General features: G+C 45.7%; 1 long non-coding RNA gene across 1 annotated transcript in view; it reads right to left on the bottom strand.

The window, feature by feature from the left end:
- Positions 1 to 256: 256 nt before the first annotated feature.
- The window catches only part of LOC138452636 (uncharacterized), a 249,929-nt gene continuing 227,047 nt past the window's right edge, over positions 257 to 23,138 (bottom strand). The window contains exon 3 of the long non-coding RNA XR_011260277.1: positions 257 to 942. This is a non-coding gene — a long non-coding RNA (uncharacterized lncRNA). The remainder of the gene's footprint in view (positions 943 to 23,138) is intronic.

The raw sequence follows: 23,138 nt of genomic DNA, 5'->3' as shown, positions 1-23,138 counted from the left end.
TTGGGCGGCGGGCAGCTACCAGTAAGGTTATCTCGTTGATGTGGTGCGTAATAGTAAACCCACTTCCCCCAGCAGAGATTTTTCTTTGAACTTTCATGGTGGTTCTAAAAAGAACTGTTGTGGGGTTAAGGAGGGGATGGGAGCAGGAGGGCGTGGATATATGTATGATAGGTAACAAGTAGACAACTTTTCAATGTAAGCTTTATTTGTATTTTTTTTAATTAACCAACCTGAAAAAGGGAGGTAAAACATTTGCAAAAGAATGACTGGCAATTTTGCATACGCTCCACCAAGGCGTCCTCAATTGCCTCAGAAATTCTTGTATTTAGAGATATCGGCATATAGCATTTCCTGCAGGTGTAAACGCCAATTACTAGAGAACTGCGTTGGCGTGGAGGGTCCAACACTGGGGCGGCAGAGGTGACACTCTCGTCATTGGTGGCAGATGAAATCGATGGGAGAGGTCCAGCAGATGAAGCAGCTGGTGATGATGGTCCTGCTTCCTCCAGTGACATTGCAGCTCCAGTGGTGGTTTGCAGGACATTGCAACCAGGTGGATGCCTGTTGCCGGAACCTGCGAACCTGCTCTTCAAACGCTCATACATTGCTGCCAGTGGTTGACGAACGCAGTGGTGCCCAGGCTTTGTGCAGGAACCGTGGAAACTTCTGTGCTTGGGCCTCACCACAAAATACCACCCATGAAATACCACTGCAGGAGCTTCAGACTGTCTCTACTCGACATCCGATAATGGAGTGCCTTTAGGCACCTTAAAGTACTGCCAGCACACTGTCAGCACAGGGATGGTGTGAAGCTCCTGCAGTGGTATTTCTTGGGTGGAGCTGGCTGCTCTACCCACTGAACGTCTTCCGGGTCTTCAGGTATAGTGACGAGGTCAATCTCTTTATCTCTGGAGGATGCCTCTAGTTGTTGTGTTTCCATCTCTAGAAAATAATCAAAAAGAAAAAATGTAAAGAAAAAGGATCAACAAATCTGTAAGAAGGGAATACAAAAAACAAACAGAAAAACCAATATAAAACAAACAGACAGAAAACAAAGTACAACAAAGAGAAAACACAAAGCGAAAGGGTTTGGATAGGAAATAAGTGGCAATTATCAAATTTGGTAGACAAAGTTTTCACTGTGTCCACCTGAATTTGTCTCCAAAGCAGTGAGGAAATGTAAGGATTTCTGCAGTATATATCTATACCATGCACATGCCCTTAGGCTAATATGTTTGCATCATTTTTGTATGTGTGAATCGCAAATCGGAAAGAAAATAGTCTGTTTCTTTCTCCTTTTTCATTAGACGTTTTTCAAAAGAGAGTGGAATTATCAATGTTTTTAGTAGCGTTTACATCCTCCCTTTACATAAAATAAAATTATTGGAAGATAAAGACACCATTTTTATTTTATTCAGTGTATACGTGGTTCTTGCCTTGCTATCCCTCATCATAGTCCACAACTACCCCGCCTTACTCTTCCTTGTCACAGTTCCTGTCACAGTTCCTAACTACCGACCTCACACTTCTTTGTCACAGTACCCAACTACACAACTTCAGTCTTCCTCATCACAATCCCCCAGCAACCACAGTTTGCTCTTCCTTGTCACAGTGCACCATTACTAATCCCTTCTTATATAGTGGACAAATAAATATGAAATAATTGATACACCTGGTGTTGCAAAGCTCAATAACACATATGGATAACAAATGGAATGACATCAGGTAGGTTATCAGAAAGAAAGACAGAATTACAGGTGGTGGGAGGTACAGCATGACAAACCCTTGAAATGCAGTGAAGAAAATGTAGTTGAAGTGACATTAATCTGAAACAATCTGATGCAAAGTAACCATGGATATTTGGTGAAAAAACATTAGTTGAAGTGACATTAGGGTGCTGATTTAACACCACAAAAAAAAACGAAATGTGCCAGGTGCTGAAGCTGTGGCATCTTAACTTTGATGACCCCATTGCGCAGCACCTCGGAACACTGATGACATCACAATTTACAATGACTGATAGCATCATAACTGACATCACCTGGACAGCAGATCACATGTGCAAAAAAGGGAGATACAACATTTTAAAAGCGTATTTCTGCATATAGTGGTGGATTCAACTTGGTTGGAGTTTGCATTTGAAATATTGTTGCTGTGAAATTGCAAAGTATCTGGGTAAGCTGCCCACACATGTACATTTCCCAGTACGTCGCACATATGCATTGGCATTGCACTGTGCCTGTCACCATGTGACTGTCACTGTTAGGCCACACTTGCATTCACACACACCCTGATATGTACATGTGCTGTGACTCCAACCAAGCACTGAATGTAGACCTAGGTGTGTCTGCACTCGACAACACATGCAACATGTACAGCCATTCAACTTAACTGTACTCCCTTGCCAATTAGGCATTTGTCAGATGCCATCAGTGATGCCATTATATGAGAAATCAGGCAGCACATTGCCTGCAACCTCCTCAATGGCCTTACTGGTAAGTACCAGCCATGGGGAAACATGTTTAGACTGTATGTGGACATGTAGCACAGATGCAATATACCCTGGGGCTCATGTTGGTGAAATGAGAAATTTGACAGTGGTGAGCTGTTACTTTACACTGTAACATAAGTGACTCCTCGCTGTGAAATTGTCGTAATTTGCAATGCCAAAAAAAAGAGTAAATACTTCAAAACTATAACATATTGAGATCTGGCAATCATTTTAATCTAATTTAGGAATCAATTTGTTTTTTATTACAGAAAAAATTACAGGGATTGCTTCCTATATTAATTTAAAACATGTGGTAGGGGATTATAGGGGGCTACTAGAGATTGGGGTTGCTAAATGTGTTCAAAAAGCTTATAATTGTTTAATTCATTCAAAATAAAGTGTGCAACGAAAGACTGAGGGAAGCCGATGTTAACTATATCCTTTGTTTTGATTGGACAAGCTTTCCATGTGACTTATCGATTCACTCCTGATGTCAGCAGGGAAGATATCTACAACATCGCGCCTCTGTCTTCTTCGTCACAGTACCTCATTAGTAATCCTACCTGACCCCTACATCCCTCTTCCTTGTCCCAGTACTGTATATTATTCTTACCTATAAACCCTCACATCTCTCTTCCTCGTCCCAGTACACAATGGTAATCTTACCTTTACCCCCACATCCCTAATCCACGTCACAGTCCCACACAACCCCACCTCATTCTTCCTTGTCACAGTCCCCCACTACTGCCACGTCACACTTTCTCATCCCAAAACCCAACTACCATCACATCACTCCTCCTTGTCACAGTCCTTCACTACCACCATGTCACTGTTCCTCATCACAGTATCCCACAATCACCAACTCGTTCCTCCTCATCACAATACCCCACTACAACCACGTGACTATTGTTCGTCTCAGTCCCCTACTACCACCACATCACTCTTCCTCGTCAAAGTACCCCATTACAACCAACCCAGTCGTCTTCATCACAGCCACCCACTACCACCACCACCACGTCACTCTTCCTTGTCACAATACCCCACTACAATCATGTCACTCTTCCTCATCACTGTATCCCACAACCACCAACTCATTCCTCCTCATCACAGTTCCCCACTTCAACTGTGTCACTGTTCCTCATCCCAGTCCCCAGTAGCACCAACACTCTTCCACTTCAGAGCCCCCCACTACCACCATGACACTTTTCCTTATTACAGTACCCCTTACCACCACATGAGTCTTCCTCATCATAGTCTGCCACTACGACACCAACTCACTACTCCTTGTCATAATTTCCCACTACTACCACCTCACTTTTCCTCATCTCAGTCACCAAACTACCACCACCTCACTCTTCCTCATCACAGTACCCTACTACCACCACGTCACTCTTCCTCATCAGAGTAGCCCACAACCACCACATCACTCTTCCTTGTCACAGTACCCCACTACCACCATGTCACTCTTTCTTGTCACAGTATCCCTCTACCACCCCCACACTCTTCTTCTTCTTCACAGCCTCCCATTACCACCTCCTCACTCTTCCTTGTCACAGTACTCCACTACCACCATGACTCACTTCTTTGACACAGTCCCTGTGACTACCATCTCACTCTTTCTCGTCACAATATCCCACTACCAACTCACTATTCCTATGTACAGCACTCCATTACCACCACTTAACTCTTCCTCGTCACAGTACCCCACTACCACCACGTCACTCTTCCTCAGCAAAGTACCCTACTAACACCAACTCACACTTCCTTGTCAGAGTACCCCACTGTCATCAACTCACTCTTTAACTTCACAGCCCTGCACTACCACCATATCCCTCTTCCTCATCATAGTACCTCACTACCACAAACTCACTATTCCTTGTCACAGTCCCTCACTACTACCATGTCAGTGTTCCTTGTCAGAGAACCCCACTACCACTAACACACTCTTCTGCTTCACATATCCCACAACCACCACATCACTCTTCCTCGTTGCAGTACCCCACTACTGCCATGTCTCTCTTCCATGGCACATTACCCTATTACTACCAACTCACTCTTCCTCATCACAGTACCCCATCTTCCTCAACACAGTACCCCACTACCACCTACTGACCATTCCTTTTCACAGTACCCCACTAATACCACCTCACTTTTCCTCATTACAGTACCCCACTACCACCATATCAAAAACAGACTCCCAACTGAACCACCTCTTTCGAGAACCACCGATGCTGGCATACAAGAGAGGCAGAAACTTTCGCGACAAACTGATGAAAGCGGAAAAACTCAAACCCACTAATAAAATTGTTTTGAACAGACCTAAAAACGGTACTTACCCATGCCTCAATTGCCAGCACTGCTCCAATGTGATAAAAAGAGATCACATTCGACATGGTAACACTGGCAAGAAGATACCACTGAGAGAATATGCAACTTGTGATTCTAAAAATGTGATTTATGCTCTACGCTGTCCTTGCGGAAAATATTATGTTGGGAAATCCACCAGAAAAGCTAAAGAAAGATGGATGGAGCACAAATCTAACATCCGTACTAAAAATATAAAATCACCAGTATACAGACACTTTAGAGATCACCAGCACACAGTGGCACAAATGAGAATGGTAATACTTGAGGTTATACATCCACTCCCTAGAGGAGGTGACCAACAGAAATTGTTATCCTAGAGAGAACTCTTTTGGATTCACTGCCTTGATTCACTCTCCCCCTTTGGTATGAACAAGGACTACTACCTGGGCCCTTTCTTATAAAGTACCCAATAGTCATGGACAACATTATCAGGCTCTAATTGTTTCCAACCTGATGTTATGATTTGTTATAACCTGTGTTAACTTCCTCTATTTTTTGTTGTTTCAAGTTGCGCTTAAACTGATCTGATGTACCTTTTATCATTCTCTCCATGTATGCACATTTGCATTTAAAAGATTGTACGTCCCTATGGGGACAGGATAAAATCAGTACTGATCAGGTTCCAATATACATGACTGACAGACTTTTAGGATGAAAACTGCATTTTATCTAGTACTATTTTCGATCCAGTGGTTCTATTCTGGTCACTGTGCCACTTTTTTTATCCCTGTTTACCAATTTGGCATTATTCGAATAGTAGACTCACTCAGCTCTCTATAGTTTCTCTTTCTTGGTCCTTAACAGTATAGGTCTCTTTACTTCATTAGCATCTTTCTGCATAAGCGCGGTACTACGTCATCTATTTACTTGATCCTCTTGCTTAGTTCTTAGCATTATAGGACTTCAAACTTCATTTACACGCTGCCAATCTTTCTGCGCATGCGCGGGATTACGTTATTTGTTTACTTTGTTCTGACGCCACTGTGCATGTACGGGTGTGGCGTCAGAACTATGACGCTTTTTTCCAAATGGCTGCCGCTTCAGCCTAGCGTCGGGCGAATGCGCATGAAGCACTGTGCTGCCACGCATGCACCCTTACGCGTCACCAAGGCTTTGGGTATTTAAGAAGGATGTCATGAGAGCACCACATCCTCCATCGGTGTGATGCCGTTCTCCATGGCTCCTTCGCACTCATTTCTTTCCTAAAAATGTAAGTATTGGGGACACATTATGGCCATTCTGCCATTTCACTTCCTCGTCCCAAGGATCTCCTTTAAACTTATGCTATGCTCATGCTCTCACTTTACTTACAGTTGAGCGCTGGAGGGAAATGTTTTGAAAACTACATTTCTTTTCAATGTGACACCAATAGTTTTCGATGTAAGTGTAGACAGATTTATTTATGGAGTATACTTTATACTATTTCACAATATTTGTATTGACTTGTGGTATAATTTCTTGTTTAAAGCACAGTGTTCAACCACTACTTGGACTAGTAGCCCCAGTAATCACTTAGTTTTGAACTTTGGAATTTTCAATTATCTATCTTAGCCTTGACATCCACCCTTAGTGGTAAGTGATGTCCTTGCCTTTACTCTTTTTTCTAACTAAATTTGCTGACTGGACTTTTTGAATTATCACACATCTGACTAGTTAGACTCCTCCTAGACCTTTGGTTCTGTTAAGTGTTGATGATTACTCTAAACAGGGTCGACCTCCTTTAGTATGAGCGACTCTAAGCTCACTTACTTTTGTTTAAAAATGACCAAAGTTGTGTGTTTATTTGCAATGAAATATATCTATGATTACCTACGAATTGAGCTAAAATGATGCTTGCTATTCTTGTAGATATAAGTACAAACTAAGATGTACTCTTTTCTATTTTTTAGAAATGTGAAGAATTGTTATATTGCCCCTGAAGAAGAGTGTGAACTCGAAACGCGTTGGGCTTTACTTTGTGCAATAAAATACTATGGGCCTCGTTACGACCCAGGCGCTAATGGGTTAACAGCGCCGTAAAAGGCTGTGGCGTTGTTAACCTATTAGCGCCTAATTACGAGGTCCCTTTGCGGGACCCGACCTTAACGGCTGGTTTTACCAGCCGTTAAAGTAGGGACCCGCAAAGGAACCTTGGTGCTAAGTACGGTGCCGCAAATTGCGGCACCGTACTTAGCGCCTTCCCCATTCCTATTGAGCCCTATGAGGCAAAAATAGGAATGGGGAAGGGCCATGGAGGAAGGGGGAATTACCGTCCCGCCAACCTTGTAATGGGGTGGTAATTCCCCCTTTCTCCATGGCGGAGTTGGTAACTTACCGGCATGGACCATGGTGCTAATAGCACCATGGTCTTCCGCCAGGGTCGTAATGAGGCCCTATGTTTTTTTTATTTCAAAATTGAGAGATGGTATTTCTTAAAAATCTTACAAATGTAATTGTTTATTGCTAAAGAAACTATATCAAACTGTCTATATGAATCTTTGACCACTTCATCAAATGTTTGAGCTGTTGTTCAGATACTAGATAGTGTGCAGGGGACGGGAGTTCCTAAAACTCTTTTAGGAACAACCACTTTTTTCTATTTCTCTCTTTCATGGCACAGTACCCTATTACTACCAACTCACTCTTCCTCATCACAGTACCCCATCTTCCTCATCACAGTACCCCACTACTACCAACTGACCATTCCTTTTCACAGTACCCCACTTCTACCACCTCACTTTTCCTCGTCACAGTACCCCACTACCACCATATCAACTTTCCTCATCGCAGTATCCTGCTAACACCAACTCCCTCTTCCTCATTGCAGTACCCCACTACCACCTTCTCACACTTCCTCATCACAGTCCCTACCACCGCCACATCTGTCTTCATCATCACAGTACCCCACTACCAACAACGTGTTCTTCCTCTACACAGCCCCCACTGCCATCACATCACTCTTCCTCGTCAGATACCTCCCTACCACTACATCATTCGTCCTCGTCACATTACCCCATCACCACCAACTCGCTCTTACTTTTCACAGCCTCCCACTGCCCCACCTCACTCTTCCTCATCAAAGTCCCCCACTGACCGCACCTCACACTTCTGCAACACAATATCCAACTACCCCACTTGAGTCTTCTTTGTCACAATCTCCCACTAACCCCACCTTACTCTTCATCGTCACAATACACCATTGGTAAACCCTTCTTATCTAGTGGACACAAAAAAGGATGAAATACTTGATAAACCGGATGTTGTGTAGCTGAAGAAAATATATTGATAACACATGATTTGACATCAGTTATGTTATCAGAAAAAAAGACAGAATTACAGGTGGTGGGAGGGATAGCATAACCAAACCTTTGAAATTCAATGAAACAACTTTAGTTGAAGTAACTTTAAGAGGCCGATTAATGTCACAAAACCCCTGAATTTCGGCAGGTGTTGAAAGCTACACCACATTAAATATGAGGCCATATTGGGCAGCACCTAGGTGAACTGTTGACCTCACAAATGACATCACTAATGACATCACATATGACATGTCAAATGCCATCAGTGATGACATATGAAAAATCAGGTAGGACATCACCTCTGACCTTCCTAGTGACCTTAGGCGATGCTAGTCTTGCAATACATGAATGTCCTGGTTTGTGTGCTAGATCAGGCTGGTGTTTTTTGTGGCCTTGAATGACGGGGGCAAACATTAAGCTGGCATCAAGTGATTTTTAGAGCAGTTTCCCATACCACTGCTCTTTCATAAAATAGCCCCTGGAAGGAATAGTAATCCGATCAATGAGGTGTTCTGGTGATACATAAGTTTTCCCTTTTTTAGTGATAAATATACATTTCACTAAAACAGATTAAGTTGTGACCCCCGGCCCCCATCCTGTTCCATCGTAGCTTCTTTAGTGCGTATGACGGAGACACGTGGGCCTCATTACGACCTGGGCGGTAAGGGATTACCGGTACCGGTAAGGGCACTGGTGACGGTAATCCCTTACCGCCCAATTACGAGGTCCCTTTGTGGGTCCCTACGATAATGGCTGGTTTTACCAGCCGTTAAGGAAGGGACCCGCAAAGGAACCTTGAAAGTAATTACGGTACCGCAATTTGCGGTACCGTAATTACCGCCTTCCCATTCCAATTGAGCCCTATGGGGCAAAAATGGGAATGTGGAAGGGCCAATGGTGAATGGGGAATTACCGCCCCGCCAACCTTGGAATGGGGCGGTAATTCCGCCATTCACCATGGTGGAAACCGGCGTCAACCATGGCACTAATAGCGCCATGGTTTAACGCCTGGGTCGTAATGAGGCCCACTGCTTGTATCCTTGATACATAATTGAGTAACGTCTCGTCAACGTTTGGATCAGCAGGTATATGACTTTAAGAGGCAAGCTTTGCAAGACTTTCCACTATAGCAAAGAACACCCAGGCTTCCAAAGCCTGGATTTATTCGTATGCAAAATTTACGTTTTAATGGCACTTACTGTGCGCAACCCGCATAGCGTGAGCCAATACGCTTGAGTTGTAAGGTCGTAGTAGCTCCATGATAGGGAGAAGCAGAGGTGAAACAGCAACATCCATTTTTAAAGTGAATGCTCCCGTGTACCAAAGTACACGCTAATCTCCATTTTAATACACTTACACAGTTAAAGTAAGTCCAGCCAAAGGACACGTTATCTGCAGAGCCAGCAGCACCTGCTAAGGTGACCCCCAAAGTAGGTTAATCGTCTTTCATGAAGCCCTGACGGTGTCAGGTGATACCATCTGATCCTGTCACTCCAGGGCCTGCCTGTTATTAATGGAGCTAGCTATGTACAGCTGTAAGCTCACACCCATGACTGGCGAGGTAACGCTTAAGGAGTTTGCAAGGTTTGAAAAAGATGACACACTTTTCGGATGAAGGAAAATGGCTCGAGGATTCAGATGGAGGCATAAATCATGTTGTTCGTGGTATCTTCATCTGATGAACGAATACAGTGCTTTAAGTGTGCAAAGATGTGGGGCTTTCGGCCATTCTGTTCACCTTTTTTGCTTGGGTGATTCCAAGAAATGTGCAGCTCCCTTTATTCACAAAGGAGACGAGTGCTTTTCTTGGGGTCTGTGTGCCAGATCAAATGATGTACCTCCCACCCCTGCATACATAGTGTACATTATCGCGAGGAATGCACTCCTGGATTCACTATGCTAGTGTCCCATCAATGGATTTCACAGTGCTTGAAACTGTAGACACGCTAAGGTTCTGTCATTGTGAAATGTAAAAAGAAAAAAACAATTTGACATTCTATTGGGACATAAGTGGTTCATAATCCTATTGCCCCTCCATTTAAAGAAATCTATAAGGGCAGAAATGACCTCCTCATGCTTTGCTCTCCTTCATCTTGTTCAAATCAGGCTCAAGGGGATTCTTAACTTAGCTTGTGAATTGGAGGCAAGCTGTGAGATAAGGAGAAACAGTCCATGCCATCCTTCGCTTTGCAGGATCCACCCAGAAGTTCAAAGGGCATGTGCGCACATTGCAGAGCCCTCAGTTCATTCTGAACCAGAACTTGTCACCCCACCCTGCGCTCAGAATCTTAAACTAACCAGTCAAAAAACAAATAACTCTAAAAGCAGTCATAGACTTATGGATTAATGCTCAGTTATTGGAAAAACTCACTTGGAAAAAAACGCAGAATCGCTGGCAGGCCTATTTGCTGTATTTAAACTTTTTTTTTTTAAAACTTTATTTACACAACATCCATAACAAATCCCAATACAATCAGCGTATATCAAATAGCACATGAAAAAAAAACCACAAGAAAAGCACAACATTTTACAGAGTACTATGTACACAGCGAGATATACAATACCCTAAATCCCCAACATCTCAAATACATCTCTCAATTACCCCCCCACCAAACAACTATAATGTCAATTTAAAACAATTGTATCATATTGTATCTAAACTGTTAAATGTTTCATATTCACTTAATCTGACTGTGCAGACCGTTATCGTCTCAGAAATTCAAGGGCTGTGAGCGACTGTTGTTTTTTCCCCGTGTTCCCTCCCTCCTTGGGCGCTTTGAAACACTTGCCTGTGTATAGGCCCTATATAAATAAACATTACCATACCATATCATATCATATTCCAACAAATAAAGTTACCTAGTTTTGTTAAGAGTTGCCTCCAAAAAATAAATGTACGTAGTTTCGTTATGGTTTGCCTTTTGGATCACGTGCCTATTGTTTCACCAGTCCCTTTGGCTATACACTGTAATCCTATTGTATACCTGTGATGCTGGAAATGCATCAGAGGGACAGGGCCTCTGAATCCTTGTCCTTTACTGCTTTTTATCGTGTGTCCTGTCGTGTTTTCTGCCCAGGAGTCCATGTGGGACTCCTGGCAGTGCAGCTCTCTCTTTTGGTTTGGTGAACAGACCCATGGGATACCCTTATGGCACCCATGGGTAGGGGTACAACCCTGTACCCCTAGTGTATGTTTTGAGCACCTTTGGGTGGCCCACAAAGCAGGGTATGGGCTTGTGGCAGCTCCATGCTGAATTTGACAGGTGCTCTGGGTGTCCTCCATTTTGGGATACCCAGGCCCTGCCATTGGGATCAGTTGATTCCTGATAGGAAACAAGATGGCCCCTGTGGCCTCTTGCTTTCTATTGCCTGTTACCTTGTTTTCCCAAAGTCCTGGGAAGCCCTGACTCTGTCCCTTCCCCCTGACTGGCTGTTGGGTGGAAGTTCCATATATGGTGTTGTTGTGAAGGCCCAGCTAGACTGACTGGAGCCTTCCCAGTGACTGTATGTTCTTGGTACCTCCTGTGGGTGGGACCGGGGTGAATGGAGTGTGTGACCAATATACACTCCTTGTTGTGGTTGTCTGGTTTCTGGCATGAGAGACAAAGCCTGAGACAGCCCTGCCCGAAACTGGCCTGAATGCAGTGTGTAGTGTTTAATGGCTGGGTACTTGTCCCAATCCACATTCCTTGTTGTGAGTGTCTGAAAGGGTGGAGTGTGTCCTGAATGCACTGTGTGCCTGATTGGCTGACTGACTGCATGAATTCCCTTCTGTATGATTGGCTGCTGAGTGTTTGCCAGCCGTGTGGATGAGAGACAGAATAGTATATCTGGGGACCTCTCACCACTGGTAATTGTTCAGAAGCGTTCAAGAGCTGAGTCTCCACTCTAAGAGTAACTGGAACTGCTGATCCTCGACGCCCAGCTGAAAGAAGAAGACTTGCTGCTGCATTTGCTTCGACCGATCCGAAGGCTGCCGAAATCGTCGAAGACTGACCCGAGAGAGGACCTGGTAAGGCACCCTCTTCCCGTGCTCCGAGGGACCATCGAGCACCGCTCCATCTTCGCCGAAGCGCCCTGGAAGTCAGACCCTCGAAAGGCTGCCGACCCGAGACGGGACCGCCGAGGAGATCGAAGTGAAGCACCCGGACATCGCCGCCATCGAAGTCCTTTGCCGTCGACCAGGGTTCGCAGGTCTGTGTAACCGCTGGAGGCCCGTCGAAGTTGTGTTGCCCAGCTGTGGGAACCACTTGACACCGTGCCGCTGACGACCGGAGCCGTCCGCTCCTTGCTTAAGAACATTTGACTCAAAGGACTCCCTCGTCCGCACCGTCGACCGCTTTATCCTGCCGGAGAAAGTCGAGGACGACCAACGCACTGAGGAGAAACCTGCCGGTGGGTTTCCCGCCACCTGAAGACCACAAAGACTCGAACGACTCGACGCCCTTACTGGGCCCCCGTCTCCACAATCTTTGCGGTCCAGAACAATTGTCATCGAGGTGCCCCGCACGCCTCTGCCTTGCAGGACGCCAAGGCTCCGTCGTCGACGAGCACCGCTTGGATCGAAGCTGCCGCCTCATAGACGCCCTTCTACCCTGTTTGTTGTCGGATGTTTGATGCCCCGTGTCTCCCGCTTGAAAGGGAAGGCATTCAAGAAGGGCCGTCGATTCCCCGACGCTGAACGCTGAGTTCCTCGACGGACGTTCGACGCCCCGTGTCTCCCGCTTTAAAGGGCAGGCACTCAAGAAGGGTCGTCGATTCCCCGCCGCCGAACGCCGAGTTCCTCGACGCTTCTCGACGCCTCTCGACGATCCGTGACTCCCGCTTGAAAGGGGGTCGCTCAAGAAGAATCTGTCGACGCCTCTTCGAAAAACTCGACTCTACCAGGTACATTGGGGGGGTAAAAACATTATAGGAGGGAATAAGACTTGCAGAACAATATATGGACTGGGCTTCTGCTATATCTTTATTTTACAGGTTGCCCAGGTGGGGGGATCTCCACACAGAACTGTGTCTAGTGGTAGGGCCAGTATTCTGCCTATTGCTCAACCATCTTATTTGCTCTCCTCTCCCTATTGCTGGTTTCACTCTATTGATCTGTGTGACATTGTTACAGTATTGTTGATGCACTTTAATGAGATCTAATACAAAGGGTGGTACCACTTTAGAATTGTATATATTTGCCATTGTTGATGTTCCTAAGTACAAAGTGAGTTATTATGATAAGTGTACATAACCTTGAATATTGATTATATAAAGACTGTGTTCTAACCAATACAGTGTGTGGACATTCCTTTGTGGGGGCTTGGGGACTACACTGTACTTAAGAACCAGTCTGCATCACCTCCTGAGAAGCTAGGCCTTGATTGCTCGACCATAGCTACCGAATAGAGAATCTAGGCTGGGGTCCTCTGTGCCTCCCCTCTACCATATAGAGAGCAGAAGTACAGACCACCCGCTACCAGTCTTTACAGCTGGTGGCAGCGGTGGGATGCTTATGGTTTTAAGAATCAGTGTATAACCGTGCCACTTACAAAATATCTGCACTTTATTAAATTAAGGTTTAGTTGTGTACAAGATAACTGCATTACAAACAATGGAGTCTATTGCAAATGGCAAATTGACTCGGATGAGCTTGGAGGCTCTCCAGAGTGCTTGTGAAGCCAGAGAGTTAGACTTTGTGGATAAGTCTAGGGCTGAGCTGATAGCTGCCCTGGTGGACTACCAGACTGATGGTGAAACTCTTGATGAGGGGGGGAATGCAACCAATGAGGACTCTGCCCCTGAGGTCTCTGCTGAATCTGTTTCTGGGAATGCCGCCATTCCTGCTGCCTCTGTTCCAAACCCCAGCAATTCCTTGGAGCTTGAGTTATTAAGGATGAAATTGGCCTTTGAATACCGCAAGTTGGAAATAGATGCTGAACTTAAGAAAGAGGAGTTGGCTCAACAAGTGGAGCTCAAGAATAGGGATCTTGAACTCAGAAATAAGGACCTTGAACTCAAGAGCCAGGACACTGAATGTCAGAGAATCCAGCTAGAGAAAGCTAGAGTGGAGACTTCAGCTAAAACCAGTGAGAGTGTCAGGTCCCCAGCCACCAAGTTTATGAAAGATTTGGTTGGTGTATTTGTGGAGGGTTCAGATATCCTCCAATGGATTGAAGCGTTTGAAATGGCTTGTGCGATTCATGATGTTGATAAAAGAGATTGGGCTAAGTGTTTGTTAAGCAGAGTGCCTCAAACTGGATATGACTGTATTCTGAAGCTGAGTGTGGAAGAAAGGGGTCAGTATGAGTGTATGAAGTCTGCTTTGATTGCCAAGTTTGGCAAGACGCCTACCCAATACCTTAAAAGGTTCAGGGATTTTAAGAAAAGAGAGAATGTGTCTTGGGTTGACTGGGTGAGTGCTGCGCACATGAACATGATGGGGTGGATTGATGGATACAAGGTTAAGACTTTTGTTGAATTGTCCCACCTCTTGTTTTTTGAGCATTTTTCTGAAGCCTGTTCACCAGAGCTGCGTCAATATGTGGCTGACCAGAACATTTTGGACCCCTTTAAGCTGGCTAGGTTGGCTGACAAGTGGGTCTCCCACCGGGTGTCCCCTAAGAACTCCAGTGGGAAGGACAAGGACAAAGAAAAGGGGGCCTCTCGGAAAGCTGAGGAGTCCCACAAGCAGTCACAGTCGGGTAAACCTAAACCTTCCTCTCCCAAGACCCAAAAATTTAGTGGGGATAAGTCATCTGTGGGTGGGAATAAGAGTAGTGGTCCACCTGCGGCAAAGCAGGCTCCCAGTGGTTCCAGTACCGTACCCCGCACTCCTGGCACTTGTTGGGACTGTGGGGCTCTGGATCACAGAAGGGGTGACTCCAAGTGTAAAGGTAAGGCACTTGGAGTACAGGCTGTCAGCCTGACCTACCCTTACCCCGTGTCTGAGGTGGAGGCCACTGTCCTCCCCTCCTCTACCGGGATCACATTTGGTGCTCCGGTAGAGATTTCCTTAGTGTCCCTTGGGGCCTGGGACCAGTATGCAGAAGTACTGGCGACTACCCCACAGAACACCCGTAGGTTTTTGAGAAGTGTCCTCTTGAATGGCCAGCCTTCTACTGGTTTGAGAGACAATGGGGCAAGCATGACAGTGGTGGACAGGACCCTGCTCAAGCCAGAGGACTACGTAGGTGCTCCTCTGAGAACCACCAGGTTAGCTGGTGGGCCTCCCAAATTATCACCTGTAGCCTTAGTCACACTCATGATTGGAGACAAGACAGCAAAGCTTCCTGTCCTGGTTCAGGACAATGTCCCTGCTAACATTCTGTTAGGAAATGATCTAGTAGAGTTGGGGTTGATCTCGGATGGTCTTCCCATGACTGCTGCTGCAGTCACTAGGTCACAGGTGACACCGGGTCTGGCTGTGAGTCAGGTACCCGAGTCAAAGGCGAGGCCTAAGGCAAGAAGAAGGAAGACCAAGAAGGCCACCTCTGTGGAGGGAACACCTTCTCTTCCTGCTGTTCCGACAGCACCCATTGGGATCCATGCTCCGGACGGGCTGGGTCCAGTGGAAAACCCAAACTCAACTCCTGTGGGAGAAGAGACCGAAGACTCTCCTGTGGGAGAGGTTCTCAACCCGGAGGATCATCCCGACCTTCAATGCTTGTTAGCTGAAGGGGGACCCTCCCGGGCAGACTTCTGTAAGGGACAGAGAGAGTGCCACTCTCTCGAGGGACTGAGGAAACAGGCCCTGTCCCAGGCACAAGGAGAAGTGCCTAGGACATTCCGGATTTATTGGGAGGGTGAGCTCCTTGTTAGTGAGCCCACTAAGCCTGAACCTGGTGCCCTCAAGAGGTTGGTGGTACCCCAGGTTTACATGCCCTTCTTACTGCAGTTGGCACATGAGGTGCCCTTGGCTGGTCATCTTGGGACCAAGAAGACTAAGCAGAGGCTCTCTGCCCATTTCTACTGGCCACGGATGGGAGTAGAGGTGGAGTCCCACTGCAGGACCTGCCCAACTTGTCAGTTGTCTGGCAAGACTGGAGGCAGTGTCATTGCCCCACTGCAGCCATTGCCAGTGGTTGCCACACCATTTGAGAGGGTGGGCATCGACATCGTCGGTCCCCTTGACCCTCCCACTTCAGGTGGACATCGGTTCATCCTGGTCTTGGTAGATCATGCCACCAGGTACCCTGAGGCAATACCCCTTCGGACTGTTACTGCCAAGGTGGTTGCCAGGGCTCTCCTGGGCATTTTCACCCGTGTTGGATTCCCCAAGGAGGTTACTGATGGTACTCTTGTTCAGAGGAGAATTGGCTAGCATTTTGGCTCTGGACTGCCCCTGGGCAGGACAAAGGCTGATATGCGGGGAAATTTCTTCTCTGTGAAAAGGACAGTGAGCTAAAGACTTGGTAGAGTCTCTCCCAGGGGTTATTCACCCAAGAACAGGTCATTGGGCTGTGTTCGTGCTGGTAGAGAGATTCCCAGACCCCCCTTTGTTTGCATACATTAACTTTGGGTTTCACCCTAAGTTAACAGGGCAATCCAGCCATGGACCCCTTGCTCACTGTTCTTAGAGAGGCAACAGTTTCACCTCACTGATGATGCCCAACAAGGCTGAAACACGTGTATGGGGTTACTGATGGTACTCTTGTTCAGAGGAGAATTATCTAGCATTTTGGCGCTGGACTGCCCCTGGGCAGGACAAAGGCTGATATGTGGGGAAATTTATTCTCTGTGAAAAGGACAGTGAGCTAAAGACTTGGTAGAGTCTCTCCCAGGGGTTATTCACCCAAGAACAGGTCATTGGGCTGTGTTCGTGCTGGTAGAGAGATTCCCAGACCCCCCTTTGTTTGCATACATTAACTTTGGGTTTCACCCTAAGTTAACAGGGCAATCCAGACGTGGACCCCTTGCTCACTGTTCTTAGAGAGGCAACAGTTTCACCTCACTGATGATGCCCAACAAGGCTGAAACACGTGTATCGGGTTACTGATGGTACTCTTGTTCAGAGGAGAATTGCCTAGCATTTCGGCGCTGGACTGCCCCTGGGCAGGACAAAGGCTGATATGCGGGGAAATTTCTTCTCTGTGAAAAGGACAGTGAGCTAAAGACTTGGTAGAGTCTCTCCCAGGGGTTATTCACCCAAGAACAGGTCATTGGGCTGTGTTTGTGCTGGTAGAGAGATTCCCAGACTCCCCTTTGTTTGCATACATTAACTTTGGGTTTCACCCTAAGTTAACAGGGCAATCCAGATGTGGACCCCTTGCTCACTGTTCTTAGAGAGGCAACAGTTTCACCTCACTGATGATGCCCAAAAAGGCTGAAACACGTGTATGGGGTTAGTGATGGTACTCTTGTTCAGAGGAGAATTGCCTAGCATTTCGGCGCTGGACTGCCCCTGGGCAGGACAAAGGCTGATATGCGGGGAAATTTCTTCTCTGTGAAAAGGACAGTGAGCTAAAGACTTGGTAGAGTCTCTCCCAGGGGTTATTCACCCAAGAACAGGTCATTGGGCTGTGTTCGTGCTGGTAGAGAGATTCCCAGACCCCCCTTTGTTTGCATACATTAACTTTGGGTTTCACCCTAAGTTAACAGGGCAATCCAGACGTGGACCCCTTGCTCACTGTTCTTAGAGAGGCAACAGTTTCACCTCACTGATGATGCCCAACAAGGCTGAAACACGTGTATCGGGTTACTGATGGTACTCTTGCTCAGAGGAGAATTGCCTAGCATTTCGGCGCTGGACTGCCCCTGGGCAGGACAAAGGCTGATATGCGGGGAATTTTCTTCTCTGTGAAAAGGACAGTGAGCTAAAGACTTGGTAGAGTCTCTCCCAGGGGTTATTCACCCAAGAACAGGTCATTGGGCTGTGTTCGTGCTGGTAGAGAGATTCCCAGACCCCCCTTTGTTGCATACATTTTCTTCTCTGTGAAAAGGACAGTGAGCTAAAGACTTGGTAGAGTCTCTCCCAGGGGTTATTCACCCAAGAACAGGTCATTGGGCTGTGTTCGTGCTGGTAGAGAGATTCCCAGACCCCCCTTTGTTTGCATACATTAACTTTGGGTTTCACCCTAAGCTAACAGGGCAATCCAGACGTGGACCCCTTGCTCACTGTTCTTAGAGAGGCAACAGTTTCACCTCACTGATGATGCCCAACAAGGCTGAAACACGTGTATGGGGTTACTGATGGTACTCTTGTTCAGAGGAGAATTGCCTAGCATTTCGGCGCTGGACTGCCCCTGGGCAGGACAAAGGCTGATATGCGGGGAAATTTCTTCTCTGTGAAAAGGACAGTGAGCTAAAGACTTGGTAGAGTCTCTCCCAGGGGTTATTCACCCAAGAACAGGTCATTGGGCTGTGTTCGTGCTGGTAGAGAGATTCCCAGACCCCCCTTTGTTTACAAACATTAACTTTGGGTTTCACCCTAAGTTAACAGGGCAATCCAGACGTGGACCCCTTGCTCACTGTTCTTAGAGAGGCAACAGTTTCACCTCACTGATGATGCCCAACAAGGCTGAAACACGTGTATGGGGTTACTGATGGTACTCTTGTTCAGAGGAGAATTGCCTAGCATTTCGGCGCTGGACTGCCCCTGGGCAGGACAAAGGCTGATATGCGGGGAAATTTCTTCTCTGTGAAAAGGACAGTGAGCTAAAGACTTGGTACAGTCTCTCCCTGGGGTTATTCACCCAAGAACAGGTCATTGGGCTGTGTTCGTGCTGGTAGAGAGATTCCCAGACCCCCCTTTGTTTGCATACATTAACTTTGGGTTTCACCCTAAGTTAACAGGGCAATCCAGATGTGGACCCCTTGCTCACTGTTCTTAGAGAGGCAACAGTTTCACCTCACTGATGATGCCCAACAAGGCTGAAACACGTGTATGGGGTTACTGATGGTACTCTTGTTCAGAGGAGAATTGCCTAGCATTTCGGCGCTGGACTGCCCCTGGGCAGGACAAAGGCTGATATGCGGGGAAATTTCTTCTCTGTGAAAAGGACAGTGAGCTAAAGACTTGGTACAGTCTCTCCCAGGGGTTATTCACCCAAGAACAGGTCATTGGGCTGTGTTCGTGCTGGTAGAGAGATTCCCAGACCCCCCTTTGTTTGCATACATTAACTTTGGGTTTCACCCTAAGTTAACAGGGCAATCCAGACGTGGACCCCTTGCTCACTGTTCTTAGAGAGGCAACAGTTTCACCTCACTGAAGATGCCCAACAAGGCTGAAACACGTGTATCGGGTTACTGATGGTACTCTTGTTCAGAGGAGAATTGCCTAGCATTTCGGCGCTGGACTGCCCCTGGGCAGGACAAAGGCTGATATGCGGGGAATTTTCTTCTCTGTGAAAAGGACAGTGAGCTAAAGACTTGGTAGAGTCTCTCCCAGGGGTTATTCACCCAAGAAAAGGTCATTGGGCTGTGTTCGTGCTGGTAGAGAGATTCCCAGACCCCCCTTTGTTTGCAATTCTATTTATTGTCATTACTTTTAAGCTCATGCTAGTTGGATATCAGAAACAGATCGTATTGTCATTGGTCTAAATGATAGATTAGCTGTGTATTTCACCGGTCCTCTCCCCTGTCGTTTTAAATAAGCATCTGTAAATGCACAGGCTTGTCATTGGGCCATTCATGGGGCAAAAATGTTTCTTTCGTTCAAAACAGTTGCTGGTACACAAACTGCTGACATCACTTTTTTCCTAAAGTGAAATCTGTGTCACTTGACACACAAGTAAAGGCAAACTCAATAGTTTTGGCTGATATGTAGGCCTTGGAATTATGTCTCTAGGTACTCATGCCATTCGCCAACTATTGGTATCAAACGCCCAGAAAGTGTCATCATTTGTGAGGTTGCAACATAATATGCTCTGGTGCTCCAATGCCAGATACTGCTATAATATCCCAGCTGATGCCATAAAAGCCCTAGCTATTCACACAATTTCAAGTATTTACTAAGAAAAGTCCAAGGCCACAAAATTCTCATGTAGGTATTTGCACTATTTTGTTTTATTTTTTTTTTATTGCGATTTAGTTTACAATTACACTTTTTACGCATATTAAAAGAATACATTGATTAGGCAGGGGCTGACAGGACAGAAGAGACCAACCAATAGGAATTCCAAGATGGCCGCTGAATAGAAAGGACATGCTTGTGATTGCTCTGCCCGAATCAAAACAGCCAAGTCGTGATATAGAGACCAAGGTAGCCCCCTTTGTACTTTATTGATACCAGAATAGGTCCACATCAACCCCTCACCCCAGTACCAACGTGTGGTGGAGGAGAAACTAGGCGCGGTGTGAGCTGAGTGAAGCGAGCCCCGCTCTACCCATCCTGGCATTCAGATGTCCTCAAGTGGAAAGCCTCTCATATGGGCCTCTTTTTAACTCTAGCTGAGATCATAGCAGGCTGGGGGCACGTTAAGGGGAACAACAAGGGGAAAAGCGTAGAGGCGAGGGCTCGGATGGGACAGAGATGAATACAGGCAGTGAGAAAGAGGATTTACCGCAGCCGCAACCACGGTTGCGCGAGCGGCTCTGATGCTATTAAAAATGACCAAAAACACACATAACATTAATGTAGACAAAGAAGCAGACAACCAAAGAAGTCACCCAGAAATAAAAACAACACAAGGGCCACAAATTAATTCAGACATGCAGACAGAGATGCCATTGATAATAACTTACGAAACAGAGCCAGAAGGAACACAAAGCTCAACCAGGCCCCCTACCGAATTATTAAACAGTAGTAACAATACTGTGCCAGACCTTTACATCATATCTGACATTGTGAATCAAAATGGCATGAACCAGTCAATAATAGAAGAAGGGGGCCCTACAACTAGGCCATCCACCTCTGTTAATGCTGTGGGAGTAATTGGAAACCCAAGGGAGATCAATAGACCAATAAAGCCAACCAAGAAACCAGAAAGCCGATTTTATGCGATCTTTAAGCTGGCCAAGCCTGGACGATCAAAGGAATATGAATCAAGCAATGACCAGATAAAAAAGCTAAAAACAGACTAAAGGAAAGCAGCCCAAATCAAATAGCTCAAGGAAATTCTTGCACAACCTTAAATCTTTTTCTCCAGATGTGGAAACAAAAAAGGGCCTCCAAAGATCAAAGCACTGATAACTGTCAATGAAAATAAACAAAAAGAAAAAGTACCGGAAAAGAACAAACTGCCGACAATGATTCCCAACTGGTCTAGAAACAATATGTCATTATTGAAGAATGTGCCAACAGAGGAGGAATGGGAAACCCTACAAAAGCTGGAAGACGTATCCAGACCATTACAAGATGAAGATAGTGAATTGAAGATTACGAAGAACAGAATCAGTCGATTGTAGTAGATGCACAATCACTCAAATCAAATGAAGAACACAGACAACATGTGAGAGAGAACAGGATGACAGTGCACATGATCAACTTTAAAGAATCCCCTACTGCTTGCTTTAGCACTCTTTCAGAAAAAAGGAGAAAAATAACAAGAAGGATCTATGATGAAGGGCTACAAGCTACATACTGCTAAGCACATCGATCAAAAGAACCACAACCTGCTTGACTGTGAAGAGGTTACTCACGACCACGAACAGCTCCAACAAAGAAAGCAACAAGTTCAAGAGTTTCCATCGCTTAGTCACAACGACCCTAATAAGAACGAGCACTGTGGCAAGCATGAACAAAAAAGATAAGATACTTAAAAAAAAATCAAGCACGAACAACCACTTAACACTGGATCACATCTCACCAGTAAATGACGGTTTGGTCTTAAATCATCAAAATGTCCTGCGGTTATTATCATGTTCCAGCACTGCAAACAATTGAATCCAATGACATTGTCAAGTGGAATTCCTAGATGAACGACAACATGATCGTGTGCGATAACATATTGGTTCCAGGTTGATACACGAGTTGATGATTTGTGCTGTTGACTCATTACTTCGCCTAGGTTTTGATACCATGGAAATCTGACAAGAACCAAATTCAAATGAAACAACTAAAAAATCTAGGGGTAATGATAATGAGGAAAAATGCAAGCAAGAAGGCCAAAGAGCACCAAAAGTCGCTGACAGCCACCACTATCGAAGTGATCACTCACCTGTAAAAATTGTGACCAATGGCACACTACAAATTCAAGTAATCATAACCACTAAGAGCATCAGTGGTGAACGACATCACAATCCCTTGCAAATTACAGTCAGGTGCTCTAATTCTGCAACCATGGGACATAACAGTGCAAGAGATTTAGAAGCCCAAGTCCCAGAGCAAGAATCTTGGAGCTGGCTAGCAGAAGCGCTCAGCGCGGAGCGTAAGAGCTAATGCCCAGAAATGTAACAGAAAGCTATGCACATACTCAGATCTTAAAACTCCCAAGGATTCACACCCCTATTTTCTGAGGATGAGTGTAACCTGGAGCGTTTTGACATCCTATGTCTGCAGGAACCCTGCTTGACCTCACTACCAATCGCAGAGGGATTCGAAATGGCAGAAAATGCAGCAATAAAAGGAAAAAATGGGAGACCGATGGCAGGCCTCCTTACCCTCATAAAGAAGAAAACTGGATTTCGCATCATTAAATATGAGAATCCTAACCCCTATATCCAACTAACTTTGATAGACCTAGACATTGAACGCAAAATACAGGAGAAGAGAATTGCCATCTTAAACCTCTTTTGGCAACATAGCGCCACAGGTACCATCAACTTTATAGATCAAATATCCACATTGCTTGATCATCTAAAATCCTCAGAAGATAATCCGTAATATTGTTATGTGGTGACTTGAACATCGATTGCTTAACAACAGGCAAAGAATGGAAAAAAAAATCACCAACAGATCGGACACCGGGACAAACACTGCTTACAAATGGATGCGAGAAATGTGTGTACTTGATATGACCATGTTGAATGGATGCACACAGGGTGACATACCAGCACGAGCAACGTGGACAAGAGGAAGTCAAGAGTCCACGCTGGACTATGCTTTCGTGTCTGAAAGAGCAATACAAAACATGGTTTCA

The sequence above is a fragment of the Ambystoma mexicanum genome, chromosome 4p (assembly GCF_040938575.1).
Source record: "Ambystoma mexicanum isolate Mex_15411 chromosome 4p, UKY_AmexF1_1, whole genome shotgun sequence".
In the NCBI taxonomy this organism is placed as follows: Eukaryota; Metazoa; Chordata; class Amphibia; order Caudata; family Ambystomatidae; genus Ambystoma; species Ambystoma mexicanum.
This window is presented reverse-complemented; position numbering and strand designations above follow the sequence as displayed.